This window comes from Microtus ochrogaster, chromosome 1 (assembly GCF_000317375.1).
Source record: "Microtus ochrogaster isolate Prairie Vole_2 chromosome 1, MicOch1.0, whole genome shotgun sequence".
Taxonomy (NCBI): Eukaryota; Metazoa; Chordata; class Mammalia; order Rodentia; family Cricetidae; genus Microtus; species Microtus ochrogaster.
This window is the reverse complement of record NC_022009.1, coordinates 39,023,658-39,038,202: the sequence shown is the minus strand read 5'-3', so window position 1 is coordinate 39,038,202 and position 14,545 is coordinate 39,023,658.

Sequence of the window (14,545 nt, the reverse complement as noted above, 5' to 3'; positions counted from 1 at the left end):
CCAGAGTTCCTTCTCCAAAGCAAGCCCTCCGGAGCACTTTAGTGCTCGCGCGACTGAGCCTGAAGTACAGTCAACGCTTCATTCCAAGAATGCAAATGAGCCCCGGAAGGGCTCTCAGGAGGCGAAGGCTCTGGCCCAGAACACCTTTTTGAAAGGCTTGAGTTTGGTCCAGGAAATGTCATCTTTTCAGTTCAGACTTGGGAAACTGAGGCTGGGGAGTTGGGAGACCCAAGTCTGCCTAGGAGGAAAGGGCAAGGCTGCTTGCTTTTAATCCTGTGGGATCCTCAAGGCTTTCTCTATTGTTTAGAGCGTGCTCGTCCTGATGGGCAAAGGGGCCCTTGGAAGGAGAATGGAGGCTGAGCAGTTCACAGATAGTCTGACAGAAGAAATTTATACCAAGCTTCTGCTGAGGCTGTGCTGGCCATGCATTGGTGGGTTCTGAAAGGCCTGGCGGTTAGGGACCAGTAAACCCACTCTAGGGACGCAGGGTTACCTGTATGGACTGAAGCCTTCCTCTGACTGCCCCCTCCCCGGCCACGAGATGGATTAAACTGATCAGAATTTTAGTGACTATGGAGAGGTTGGAATATTGCAGGTCCAAATCCTAATTTCACTTCACCCTGGACTATCTTCAGCGGCCTTGAGAGCCATTCCTGCCAGCTCTGTATTTAACCTAAGTCCTATGACTAATGCTTGAAACCTGGATTCCACTAACAAGGGCTAAGAGAGCCTCTGAGGCCCGGAGTGTGAAACCTGAAAGTCACGAGAAGAAGAGACCAAATCCACTATTGCCCAATTAAAACCAGCTGTGTCTTGGGGTGCATCCGGGATTGGCTAGCTGTCTATCTCACCCTAAGTGGGGATCTGAGAGAGCAGCCAGCCCCTACCAGCCTCCCAAGGTCCCTTTTATAGGAAAACAGGGCATTCACAGTGGCAAGACAGTTGGCTGTTATACATTGTTAGAAAACCACAATAAAACAAAACAAAACAAAAAAGTCAACTCCAATGAAAGGGAAGGGCCAAGGGGAAGGGCTTATATCATGTGAGTGGGGTCGCAGGTTAGTGTAGGTTGAAATACTTGTTTTGCAGTTTATGTCAGATCTAAGGAGCAGGAACTTATTACCAACTACAAAGAGAAACCTTCACTTGCAAGAATTTACACAGGACAAACAGGAACTTATTCTTTTTTATTTCATTTTATCTCATTTTATTGAGCTCTACATTTTTCTCTGCTCCCCTTCCTGTTTCTCCCTCCCCTTCAACCCTCTCCCATGATCCCCATGCTCCCAATTTACTCAGGAGATCTTGTCTTTTTCCTACTTCCCATGTAGATTAGATCCATGTCTGTCTCTCTTAGGGTCTTCATTGTCATCTAGGTTCTCTGGGATTGTGATTTCTAGGCTGGTTTTTCTTTGCTTTATGTTTTAAAACCATTTATGAGTGAGTCCATATGATAATTGTCTTTCTGGGTCTGGGTTACCTCACTCAATATGATGTTTTCTAGCTCCATTTTTTTGCCTGAAAATTTCAAGATATCATTATTTTTTTCTGCTGTGTAGTAGTCCATTGTGTAAATGTACCACATTTTCCTTATCCATTCTTCGATTGAGGGGCATTTAGGTTATTTCCAGGTTCTGGCTATGACAAAAAAAAACTGCTATGGACATAGTCAAGCACATGTCCTTGTGGCATGATTGAGCATCCTTTGGATATATACCCAAAGGTGGTATTGCTGGGTCTTGAGGAAGGTTGTTTCCTAATTTTCTGAGAAATCGCCATACTGATATCCAAAGGGGCTGTACCAGCTTGCATTCCCAGCAGCAATGCAGGAATGCAGAAACTTATTCTTAACCATCTTGACTGCAAACAGAAATCTTAACCTGCAAGATAAATTTTTTTCTGTTTTGGTCTCCCATTAACTTGCCAGATATATTGCTAATCTTTCAGGCTCACAAGAGCTGACATTTCTCAGCTTTTCTAGAAACTGCATACCCAGTGTTTTCAGCAACACATTTAATTTTTTTCTTGATTTATACTTTTCTTTGTTCCATAAAAGCTCATATTACCTTGGAGGAACATGGAATTTGGAACAACTTAAACCTGTGTTCCCAAGCCATAATCCCTCACATTTGGCTGCAGAGTAAGCCATCACTTGTCTCTTTGAAGGGAGAGATGCCTTTCTAAGTCAACACCCAGATCTGTGTGCAGCCTCTCGACAGCTCTGCAGGGTAAGGACAATGATCTCCACAGAGGCAGCGTCCTCAAGGGTCAGAACACGGGACACAGAATGGCAGGTCACCATCTCTCCACCTCCTTACTCCACTCCATCCCAAACATGAGAGCACCATGTGACCCAAAGCTAATCAAAAGGGTCCAATCCCATTTTCAACCATGTATCTCAAACAAGTCACCCCTCAGGTCTGAGCCTCAGTTCCTTCAACTGTGAAATAAGGAAAACAAATTGCTGTTCTGTCCTCCTCTGTCCCTGACTGAGGCCGTCTGCTCACCACTCAGTGTTCAGGAGAGGAGAGCTAGTGGGAAGGGCATCAGGTCCAGCCAAGAGCTAGCATTCTGAGAAGATGGGACACCCCCAAAACATCCTTGAGGATTGGGATACGTTAAGGGGCTTGTGCAGGTTGGGAGAAAGCACAGGTCATTGGACACAAGAACTTCCGGGGAGATAAGAGGAAAGAATAAGGGGATAAAAGTTGGTACACCTGGAGAGTTGAAATGGCCCCATAGAGAAAAACAAAGAACGAGCTATAGGTGTGTGTGTGTTTGTTTGTTTGTTTGTTTGTTTGTTTGTTTTTGTCCACTCAGGCTTTTATTGGGGTGTGATCGAGCCTTGGGTGGGGAAACTAATTTTTTCCTCAGTTGGTCTAGAAGATGGGGTGCAGTATTGAACCCAAAGATTCCACCAGCCTGGTAAGAATTCAGTTTTCAAGCCACACCTCACACCCTGTAGCCCGGTACACACACAGCCTGCTCCCCTGTGCACTGTACAACGCTGCACTGCCTGTTGTGTGCCCCCGCCCCCGGGGTTCTGCAGGATGCCCTCAGACAGGGCCTTTCCTGTCTAGACACAGGCATTTATTGGCAGCACAGAGGGAGCCACCTGCTCCCTGCCCCACCTGCACCCTGGCTCTGAGATAAGATAAAGGCTTTAAACTGATTTAAGGTGAACAGACGCGGGGACTAGGATTCAAGGCTGAGGCTGGATGTGCGCAGACGCCCAGGAGCTCCTTGCCAGGGCAGTAAGGTGAAAGCTTCTGGGGACGCCATGGTTTTTGTGGTTCTTGCTTTTTAACCTTTCCGAGCCCCCATACTTTGCTGGGCCAGGTGTTGGAGACCTAGGGAGGCTGAATAAAACCTCAGGGTTGAGTTTAGTCTGAGAAGAGAGGCCCAGCTCTAAATGTATCCATAATATGAAAGAACTCAGTGATGGCTCATGGTTGAGCCCCAGCCCGGGGAACATGAATCAGTCATTGAGACCATTCTCACTGGTGAGCCTCCTCCTTAGGCTACTTCCCTCCTGTTAAAATGAGACCAGGAGGGCAGTACCAAATGGAGGTGTGAAATACCCTGTCTCCATTTCCTACCTCATCTTCTTCCAGGGATGCTCTAGGTATGGGGTACTCTTCCAGTGCCTTCTGCTCTGTCCACCCGCAAGAGCTGGCTTGAGGGACTGGTAGCAGCTCTCAAGGGCTAGCAACAGCTCCACCTGGAGCATACTTCTCCTGCAAGGCTCTTCTTCAGGGTCACCAGTGCAGGTCTGTGCCTTACACCAGAGCAGTCCCACTCTGTGCACCCCTGGCAGAGATGGTGCTGGAGAAGGAGCTAAGAGGTCTACATCTCGATCCATAGGCAACAGGAAGTGAACTGTGACACTGGGCATAGCTTGAGCATAGGAGACCTCAAAGCCCACCTCCTCAGTGGCACACTTCCTCCAGCAAGGCTATGCCTACTCCATCAAGGCCGTACCTCCTAATGGTGCCACTCCCTATGTGAGCCATTTTTTTTCAAACCACCACACCTTGTATAAAGAGGGAATTTCTATACAGACACACATGTGACTGTACAGGCAGAGATCAAAGATAGCCAAAGATGTGGACAGATAGCAGAAGTTAGTTCTCTGGTGGACCACTGGCCTCTGGAAGTATGAGGTGAAGTTTTAGTCTGGATTCTGCTGCTGTAACAAAATATTCAGGACAAGGTAATTCATAAAAAAAAAACCTGGAATTTATTTCTCACAGCTCTGGAGAGAGGCAGGCAGTTCAATACAAAGGTTCCGTGAATGGCCTGTGGTCTAATGAATGCCCCTCTCTACTCCTAAGGCAGCATCTTGGAGCTGTATCACATGGAGAGGAAGGGTGTTGTGGGCCAAGGACAGAGGGCAAGAGGGATTAATGTCCTCCTCCAGGCTCTTTGGTAAGGACACATCGTCCTGTTCTACCCTCATGACAGGAGAGCCTCTTGGGGACCTTGACTCCCAGCCCCTTGGGGATAAGGTTTCCACGTGACTTTTGGAGGGGTAGAGCATTCAAGAACCACCCCCCATCCTGCCACGTGTATGCAGACCACCAAGTCTGGAGTGCTTTGCTGGGACAGCTGTAGCTTAGCTACTGTCAGCTTGAGAAACTCCCGCAAGGTTAGAAGGTAGCTTCCTTCTTGCCAGCCCTTCATGATATCCTGCCGTGGGGCTCCTAAGCTAGTGCCCTTCTGTTTATGGTGCCTGTGGCTTGGCTTTTGCAGGTACCCTGAACTCCAGACCTGGACCAGCTGCTTCATCCTTTAGTCCACTGCTCTCCACCCTGTCCACCTCACTTCCTCCAGTGTCCTTCAACACTGAGGGCAAGCCCTGTCTCCTCAACCCAGACGAATCCACTCCAAATGGCATGCCAGAAGTCCTCGCGGGGCCAGACACCTTCCAAGCCTTGCCCCTACCCACTCTCAGTTTCAAAGGCCGTCGCTGCTAGCTGGGCCGGCTGGCAGATTTGTGAAGTGGTACCCTCACAGTGACAGTCACAATGTCACTGTGGTGGCATGTGGGTGGATAGATTTTGCTCTCTCTGTCATTATGGTGACCCTTGTGTCTACCCACCCGGGAGAGCACTCTCTCAAGTGGGCTACCTTGTCACTCACCCAGCAGGAGCAGAGGCTGCATCGTGACATGGTGGCCTGATCTGCTGTTTACAAAGCCAGAGGGAACAAGGGCTTTTCACGGATGTATGTGGCAGACTGGCTTCCTCGGCGATCAGATGAAAATGCCGCTTGAGCTTGAGGACAGCATGTGTGGCTCATGCTCTCATCAAACGCCAAGAGCACTCTGATGTTTCCCCAATTCCTTGTTCTGGAAGAAGGCCCCAAGGAAGCCATTGGGGTAGTCTCCTGGTTGAGGAAGACTGAGCAGTTCAGCTTCCCATTTAGATTCTAAGACATGCCAACGAACCATTTCATCCTGTAGGAAACTCCTTAGACAGGCAAACAACTCAAAAATCACTTCAGGAAGTTCTTAAAACTGACCGAATGCACTAGGTCCCTCCCTGCCCGAGGAAGCAAACTGAGCAAAGCTGAGCACCCCTCTTAGACAATGGAAGCTCAGTTACAAAGACCCTGAGACCAGACCAGCTACTTGGAAGAAGCAGAAACCAACCAAGCTGCCTGGAAGAGGTTTAGACCAACTGAGACACCTGGGAAGGACATCTCCAACCCACTGAGCTGCCTGCAGTCTGTACAGTGTGCTCTAGGTTCCCAGCTTATGAACTGGGGCTGCTTTAGTGAGACAGTTGTCTGAGTCATCTCTACTCCTCTTTGTATTCTATCGCTCAGATTACTATAAGTCACTGCAATAAAAACTCATTGGTTCACCAGGTTGGACTTTGGTGGTATCAGTACTTTGGTCTCTTGTGGGTTCTCTATCTGGAATGAGTAGACATGCATGTTGTGTATCCTCAGGAAAAACACGTTACAAAAGAACATGGAAGGGTCAATTCCCAGATGCACAATGCGTACAGACATCCTTAGACTCTGAAGACATAGGTTTCCCCTGAACTGAGGACAGGCCACCATCCAACCAAAGACAAAGTACACCCGTGTCATTCATCCTATTGTACCAAGAGGAACCTAGCGCCATTCCCACTTTCTAGAGGGAAATTGAACCCCATACGGGATAGTGACGTGTCTCAAACCCCACATGGAGAAGGAGGTGAGGTTAAAGATAGCTATTTGCTTTCAACATCAGAGCAGGCCTTCAAGTTGTGATGAGTGGTAACAGATTGGGCCATGACGGTTATTCAGTCTTCAGCAGCTTTGATGCAGTGGGTGAGGATGCATGGATCTGCTGTAGCATCTTCATAACCCATATCTGGGGGTAGCTCAATCGGCTACTCCTCTTCACAGAGAAGTCATTTCTCCACTCTCCATTCTCTCCTGAGCCCACCCTCTGGACTTTTTCCATAATGCAAATCCCAAATCCCAGTTGCTCCATGTGCCAGCTCTGTGACGGGTAAGACTCATCCCATCCTTGCCTGGTTTTCTCATCTGTAAAATGGGAAAACACCTGTAGTTGCCTAGATTTGTTATTAGTGTAGACAGATGTTTGCACAACCAACACCTGGAACAAAAGCACCCACATTGGGGATCATGGGAGAGGGTAGAAGGAGATAGGGGAGGAAGGGAGGGGCGAGAAGAAAAATATATAGCTCAATAGAAACAATATAAAAAATTTGCCATCGTTACAGCCATGATGGTGGTGTTTGAAGCTCCTGTGCCATTGCAAACATCTATCTCTTCTGCACTATAAGATTCTCAACTCCTAAAGGGCGCAGGCCCGGGGATGCAGTAGATACCTAATAAAGATTCATTAATGCATACATAAATTACTAAGTTCTTAAGCAACCAAGTCTCTTAATTAGGATCTAAAGAAATGATAATGGCACCAATACTGTAAGTAACAATGTTATTGATCACTTGTGGAGTGTTTAACATATATCAGGATTCAGGCAAGCACTTTACAGAAATTATCTCACTGAACTGTCACAACAGCTAACCATGAGATAGTAACCCTTGTAATGATGAACATGAGATGCAGCAGCTTGTCCCTGGTCCCATAATGCTGAAGAATGAAGTTGTTATACTGGACGTGGCTCTAGAGGAGGGACTCGGCGTTGCTCCTAACTGTGTTTCTGGTGTCTGGAAAAGGACGTTACAGAAGGTTAAGTCCTTCAGGAAATGTTTATTAAATTTATTTCATGGATGGCTGAATGGGATGGACAGATGGATGGAGGACGGGGTAGGTGGAAGAACGGATGGGTGATTGGAGGAGGCAGGTAGTGTAATGAAGAGGTGGATGGACTCACAGATGGGTGGTTGGATGGAATGAAGGTATGGAGAGATAGTGGGTACATGGGCTGGGGGGGTAGATGGATGTTTGAGTGGCTGTGTCTTTGTGGTCACTATTTACATGGAAGTGTATGTGGGTATTCATGTGGGTAGACAGGAGAAGACTGGGAAGATGTACAGAAGATGAAGACCTGTTCCATGCTACACTTCAGAGTGACAGGTGAGGGATCCTCACATCAGACTGTTGGAAACAGATGTGCATCAGATAAAAGATTTGAGAAGATAGCTGTTGGCAGCCCCGTTCCTGGAAGGGAAGCAGGAGCAGGGGAGGTGCATCTGAGTTCCAAGAAGAGGCGGCTCCTTGTTCACATCTCTCTTCTGGAAGGGCTCAGGGCTGCACAGAGACGACACTAATTGGATCTTGTTAAAGAGAAATTGATGTCTTAGCACTGGAGGAGCTGGCGTGTTAACACGTGCTCTGCCAGCAGGAGGGAGAAAGGGGTTGCCAGACTCAGCCCACCTGGCTCAGGACCAGAGAACTTGGTCTGATGCAACACTGTGATCCTAGTGTCTGGTTCTCTGCCTCCAGAAACTCAGACTCACTGCCTCAGAGGCTCAAAGCCTTGGAGCCCTTGCTACCTCCCCTAACCCATGGGAGCTCTGTGTAGCATTCCTGTTTATGTATCAGGCTAGGTATAGGGTCAGGGGTAGCATGGCACGTTAGTCCAAACCCCAGGACTAGCGTTCTCCTCTGCAGGGTAGAAAGGCTGCAGAATCTCCTAGGAGCTAGGTTCCTTGGCAAAGCATGGGAAAAGAAAAAAGATTTAGTCTGAAAGAAAAAACTAAATCTTGTTTGCTGACTTCAGACTTCATATCTGGAGCTGAGATCGGCCTGCCCCTTCCCCCAACTCCTGCCTGACACACAGTTATCTCATAACCCACAGCCCTACAGAAGCCCTTACCCCCTCTCTCCTACCGCTCCCCGACAGCCCTGTCCTCCCTAGGAGGTGGGCAAAGAGATTTGATGGAGACCTCAGGGTGTGCTAGGTTGAACTCAGAGATCTTTTAAATGTATCTCTTTGGTTGAGGCATCTGGCTAAGTTTCTAATGACAAGACTGGAATGGAAATCTTTCTTCTCGGCTTCCTGGTCCAGGAAACACATTTCCAAGCTTCATGCTCCCACCTGAGCTCCAGAGTGATCCTGGAAGCTTGACCAGGTAGGGGTGACTCCCCATCCCCCTCTTCTGGACAGGCAGAGGAGCTAAAGAGATTATGTGGTGTGTGGGACACAGATTAGAATCTGTGTCTTTACTCAGGACCCCCGGAGGAGGGGGAGGCGGGCTGGGGAAACATGGACATAGCCCAGTGGAGATGGCTCTGGACTCTGCTGCCATTTGACATCTGCTTGTGTCATGTCCTCTGCCAGGAACGCTCTCCCTGTCTCCTCTTCGGGCTATGCCCGACCTAAGTGACCTTTTAGGCAAAAGTCGCAGATGACTTGCCGACAATCTAGGTACACATGATTCCCTGGGCAGTCACATCTCTAGACTGTTATTCTGTGTTTGCTGCTCATCTTTCTGTTTGGATCTTAAGCGTCTTGGGAACACCAATCTCCATCTTTCATCTCTGATGCTCCAAGCCCTAGCACACAGCTTGTCCCACAGATGTACAAACTCTTTAATCTGTGTGGGCTCAGTCAACCAATCAGATGACGATGCCACACATGTTTATTATTCACAAAGCCCATTTGCATTCTTATTGATTTGCCTAATTGCCTAATCATGAAACACATGGTCACTTTTGGGCTCTGATCAAGTCAAACTCCTCCACCCCAATCCCGCCTGATGCCCTACTGTCCCTCGTCTTCCCTGCTCTTCCTCTGGAGGGAGCTTGTGTGTCTTCTCTGTATGGTTAGCTGTGTGCCCATCCTGGTTTCTATCTACCGAGGAAGTGGAAGGCGTGGCATCTCAAGTGCTCTTTTCCCGTAAATGAGCCCCTTGTTGCAGCTCATTGTTCACGATATAGCAGGGCAGCCCAGGCTCCTTCTCCTCTAAGAGGTCCTTAGACCCTGATGGCTATACAGCTATTGCTCTTCTGAGACTCATCTTGGCTGGGGGGAGGGTCCCATTCTTCTCTGGCAAGGGATGTGGCAAAACCCTATTCTAAAATTCAGTTTTTATGATTCTTGCCGGGCTCCAAGAGGTTTCTACCCTGTCCTCGCCCTCCATAGCCCATGTGCCCAGCAGATACCTGAGCTTTGGATACACTGGTTTCTGAGTTGAGAGTGCTTTTGTGTCTTCAGGTTCTTAAGAACAAAGACACTAAATCCACCCCGTCTGTGCCTTACTGATGAGTCCCTGAGCTCCCCAGGAAGTATGGCCACTCACTTTCCCGCAGCTCAACAGTGCCTGGTTACTGCACAGCGGCCTTGTGAGCAAAGTGTGTGTGTGTGTGTGTGTGTGTGTGTGTGTGTGTGTGTGTGTGTATTCAGACCCTCCTGGCGTGGCACCTTAGGAGCTTAGAGTCCCGCTTTCAGAAGTGCTCTCCACAGATTGACACACTCCATAGTCCTGAGGGGATGACATAGCCCCTGAGGCAAGCAAGCATCAGGAATATTTTAGCAGTCTGGAGCGCCATTCGAACTGGATTATGAACAGTCCTTTCTTCTAATAACATACTTGGCAGCCTGAGTATGTACATCTGTGTACACATGCCCTCTCCCAACAGCATACCTGGTAACCCTAGACCCCTGACAGCATCTGTCCATGCATATGCCTCTTTGAGCAGTGGGATTCGTTTCTCCTCCTCCTGGTGACCATCAAACCTGGACAGTTTTTGCTGAAACATATTCCCAACAGAAGGACTGATCCTGAACTGGTTTTGGAGGCATACAGTGCAACAACACTGTCCTCAGATGAAGTTTTAGGGAGACTCCCCTGTTTACCATCTTATGCCTTAGCGTAATTGGGCATGCACGTGATTAAAACCAGATGCATCTGGGAAAGGATATACACGGCGAGAAGACAACTGCATGGTCTAACTCACCAACCACACCAGAGCACCTTCCTCAGCACGCCCTTCAGTAACAAACTCCCTCAGTCTTCTAGAGGAAGGAGCCTTACCAAGGGTGGGACCCTTGCATGCATTTACACCCATAGCCGCTGCTTCCCCCGTAAGCAAGGAAGCAAGCAAGCAAGCAAACAAACAAACCATGAGGCCAGGAACCCAGAAACATTTGACCCTGACCACTAGTTACAGCCTGCCTAGAACAGGGCCACGGTGCATTCTGATCTTTCCTAGCACATTGCTGTAAACAAAGTTTCCCTGCTACTCTTGCAAACCTGTGTAAACTTTCATTTCAATTCTTTGAATAAGAGCTAAGAACATGGGGCCAGAGGGATGGTTCAGCAGCTGAGAGCATCTGTTGTTCCTACAGAGGGTCCAAGTTTGGTTTCCAGCACCCTCATTGGGTGACTCACAACTATCTGTAACCGTAAGCAAGCAAGCAAGCAAGCAAGCAAGCAAACAAACAAACCATGAGGCCAGGAACCCAGAAACACTTGACCCTGACCACTAGTTACAGCCTGCCTAGAACAGGGCCAGCTCCGCCCAGGAGCCATGCCACCAGAGGCCGCTAGAATCCTCACCACTGGCCAGCCCCTTGCATGCTTAGCCCATCCTCTGCCCTCATTCTGCCCTTTCTGATGACAGTCGAGAAATGGTCTTCCAGTGTGTTTTGAAATACGAACTCAGTGGGTCCTTATGTAAGATGGGACTGGAAATCCTTCTGCCACCAAAGTTGCTGACAGTCTGTTCCAGGATCCAGAAGGCCTCGGGGCCTCCTCCCTCCCTCCAGCCTCTTGGCACTGTGGAGCAGAAGGGAGAGGAAAAGAAGACAGGTCAGCAAAGGATTTGCCAGGGCTAAGGCACACAGGTGCTCGCCATGGTGACGATGCAGTGTGGGGCTCTGGGAAGCATTCGCTAGGTGGCTCAAGATGTCAAGGGCTCTGATGTCCACCAAGGAGCTTCCCTGGCCAGAGTCATAACATCGGTGACTTGAGCTAGGGTAGCAGCTATGCCACTGAGGATCTCATGGCTCTGTGAGGTGGTCAAGAGGTATCCCTGGCATCAGCTGGAATGTTGGGCAGTCTATTTCTCCCTGGGTCTTGGGAACACAAATGCTCTCTGCCAGAACATTGCAGCTGAGAGAGGCAGGACAATGTCAGGCCTTGCTAGCAGGATCCTTGCAGAGGGAAAAAACCAAGTGACCATCATCCTTCAAAAGTCAAGGTGAGGGAACAGATGTGGCCCAGGCTGGTCCTTGGCAGTGTCTGGTGATGTCAGCAGGGTTCAGCACAACCTCCATTCTGTGTCAGGATGGCCCTGTCCCTCCGACTGCACCTCCTACTGAGACTTGGAAGAACACACAGAAGCTACAACATCATCTTCCTCTGGCTAGCTAACTTTTCCCTGCACAGCACCCAGCCCTCAGATGCCCAAGGACCCCATCAATCCACCGCCCCCACTGGCATTGTCCTGAGGAGCAGGGAGACAATGGCAAAGAGGGGAGCAGAGAAACAAAAGAGGGCAGAGGCAGGGACAGACTTGAGAGGCCCAGAGATGCAGGGGGAAGCTAGGAAGACAGAGAGGGAGGCAGAGTCATGGCCGGAGCAGAATTCCCAGCATGGCATTCCTCTGCAGGTCATTGTACAAGAAGAGAGGCAGAGGCTGGGGGTAAGGGAAGATACCTGGGTGATCAAAAGAGGAGGGTAGAAATTTGTGGGTCAAACAGGAACTTGGCATCACTCCCACAGGGACAGGCCAGCATGGGTGAGGTGAGCCTTCAGAAGTCTAAAGGGCGAACCCACACTGGGACCCTGAGGGAAGCAAGAAGATGGAGAAACCAGAGACCCAGAAGCTTAGTGGTGAAGGGGCAAGGACAGGAACAAGGAGAGACAGATGGACTGGAGAAAGAGAGGGAAGGAAGGGAGGAATGAAAGAACTGGGAGACAGAGAGAAACAGAGACACCGGAAGGAAACGAGAGTAGAGAGACAAGAGAGATCTACTGACAGGAAATCAGAGGTGAGATGAGAGAGAGAAAGATTGCCAAAGAGTCAGGAGACCTAGAGAGACCTAGACAGGGAGATGAGATGAGGAGAGAGAGAATCCTCCGTGAAAAGAACAAGGCAGGAAGGGCAAGGACCAGTCTGGAGGCAGAGGCAGACAGTGAGAGGTGGAGCGGCCTAGGCACTGAGACCCCGAAGAAGAAAGTTTGGGGGCAGTGAGTCCTGAGTCAGCGCCCATGATGCTGGCCCAGGCCTGTGGTGGAATGCAGGACCAGCGCTTGGCACAGACGCACCTCCTGTCTCAGCAGGCACAGGCGCCTGCCAAAGCCAGAGGACAAAGTCCCTGGGGAGACACACTCAATCTGCAGTACAAACAAATTAAGCAACCCTCAGAGGAAGACTGGAAATCTGTCACCAAGCCACATACCCAAGCCCCCCTCCTGCCCCCAAAGGAGTCAAGTGTCTGAGTTCCCATCCGCTTCTGGAGTACTTGAGACACGCATCAAGGATCACCACCCCAGCCGTTGCTCGCCTTCTGGGGGCAAGGCTAGAATTAAGTTCTTGGAGCCACTGAACTGTTTTTAAATGGTTTGCTATTAATTCTACAGCTTAGCGAGAGCTTTCCAGCTAAAAGGTCGGCTGGGGGGACCCTGAGGCTGTATTTCACCAGAGTTAATGCTGACGCAAGCCCACAGCCTGACACCGCCTTCAAATCCCTTGGACCAGAGCCTTGACGATGCACACAGTCCTAGGGGACTTCTTCAGAAATGCTCGCGTCTCCTCTCTGACAGATCTATTTGTATTTTTTGTTGTTGTTGTTCTTTGTGGCCCAAGCTGTCTGCATTTCTGCTTCTGGAGAAATATGCCAGAAGAATCATGGTGGTCAAACATCTGTTGTATGCTTAGTTCCAGACTGACTGACTCACCTAGACGTCACGATCCATGGAGATCTTTCCAAAGCACAGGGATGTGAGGACTTGGCTGCTTAGATGCCTCCTGTGGCTCCTGATCGCCATGCCATCCTACCCACCCTGCAAGCCCTTCAGTCCTGGGGGAGACACTCAGGCAGAGCTCTGTGTTGCTCTGGCTATGCTCTCAAACATACTCACCAGGCCGGGGGCTCCCCATTCACAGAAAATGATGGCTCTTTCCCCAGCACTGGCATGACCGCTTGGACAGCTTGGCTTTGTCAGTCACAGCTGGCTTGTCCCTGCTCTGCACATTTCCTCATGGCCTGTTTACACTCCATTTTGCCCACCAGCCCCTTGATGTAACCAACTGCAGCCTGCTCACATGGCCTTCAGTACAGGGAAGCTCCTCTGGGAAGCTGCTTGCCTTCTACCGCTCCTCCCCGACTTTGGGAAATGGGACCAAGCACCAAGATGATCCCCAAATCCTCAGAAGCCTTCCTAGGATACCTCCCCTCAACCCTGCATTCTACAGGGACTGGCTGAACTTCACACACTCAAAATCAAACTCATGGTCTCCTTCTCTCCCCAACTCTGTCCCCTGTCCGCAGATTTGTCCCAATAGGCTGCCACCTCCAGTTCAGAGAGCTAAGAGTCTTCCTGGTCTCCCTGTCCCTACTCCCTATACCTGAGGTGGCCAGTCCCTTTTGGTTTAGACATGGCTTCCATGTCTGTCACCTTCTTTCTTCCTCACGTAAGGGCTCCCTACCTCCTGCTTGGCATGTTTCCAAAGCTCATGCCTGCCGCTGTCCACCCCTTTCCAATCCATACCCTTGCCTCTGAAAGCAGCCACACCGTGAACTCTATGCTGTCAATTGATCCATAGTGCCTACCCTTTGTGGCTGAGCTAGATTCTTTATGGTCCACTCCTCCTCTGCCAGATGAGGCCCTTTCCCACCTCTGGACCCTTGCATGAGCAGTTCCCTCTGCCCACAACTGTGCTTTTGACTCACTGGGTTCCTGCCTCTGTGTTAGTATTCATAGTATTATACCCAAACGTAAGTGTGGGCTTCTCTTTCAACAATCTGGAGCCTGTTTGAGTTGTTAGCCCAGAGCCCAACTCAGAGTCATTTTCAAATATTTGTTGAATGAATACAAGAATGGAAGGGTGGATGGATAGATCAATTCAATGGTGTGTGTGTGTGTGTGTGTGTGTGTGTGTGTGTGT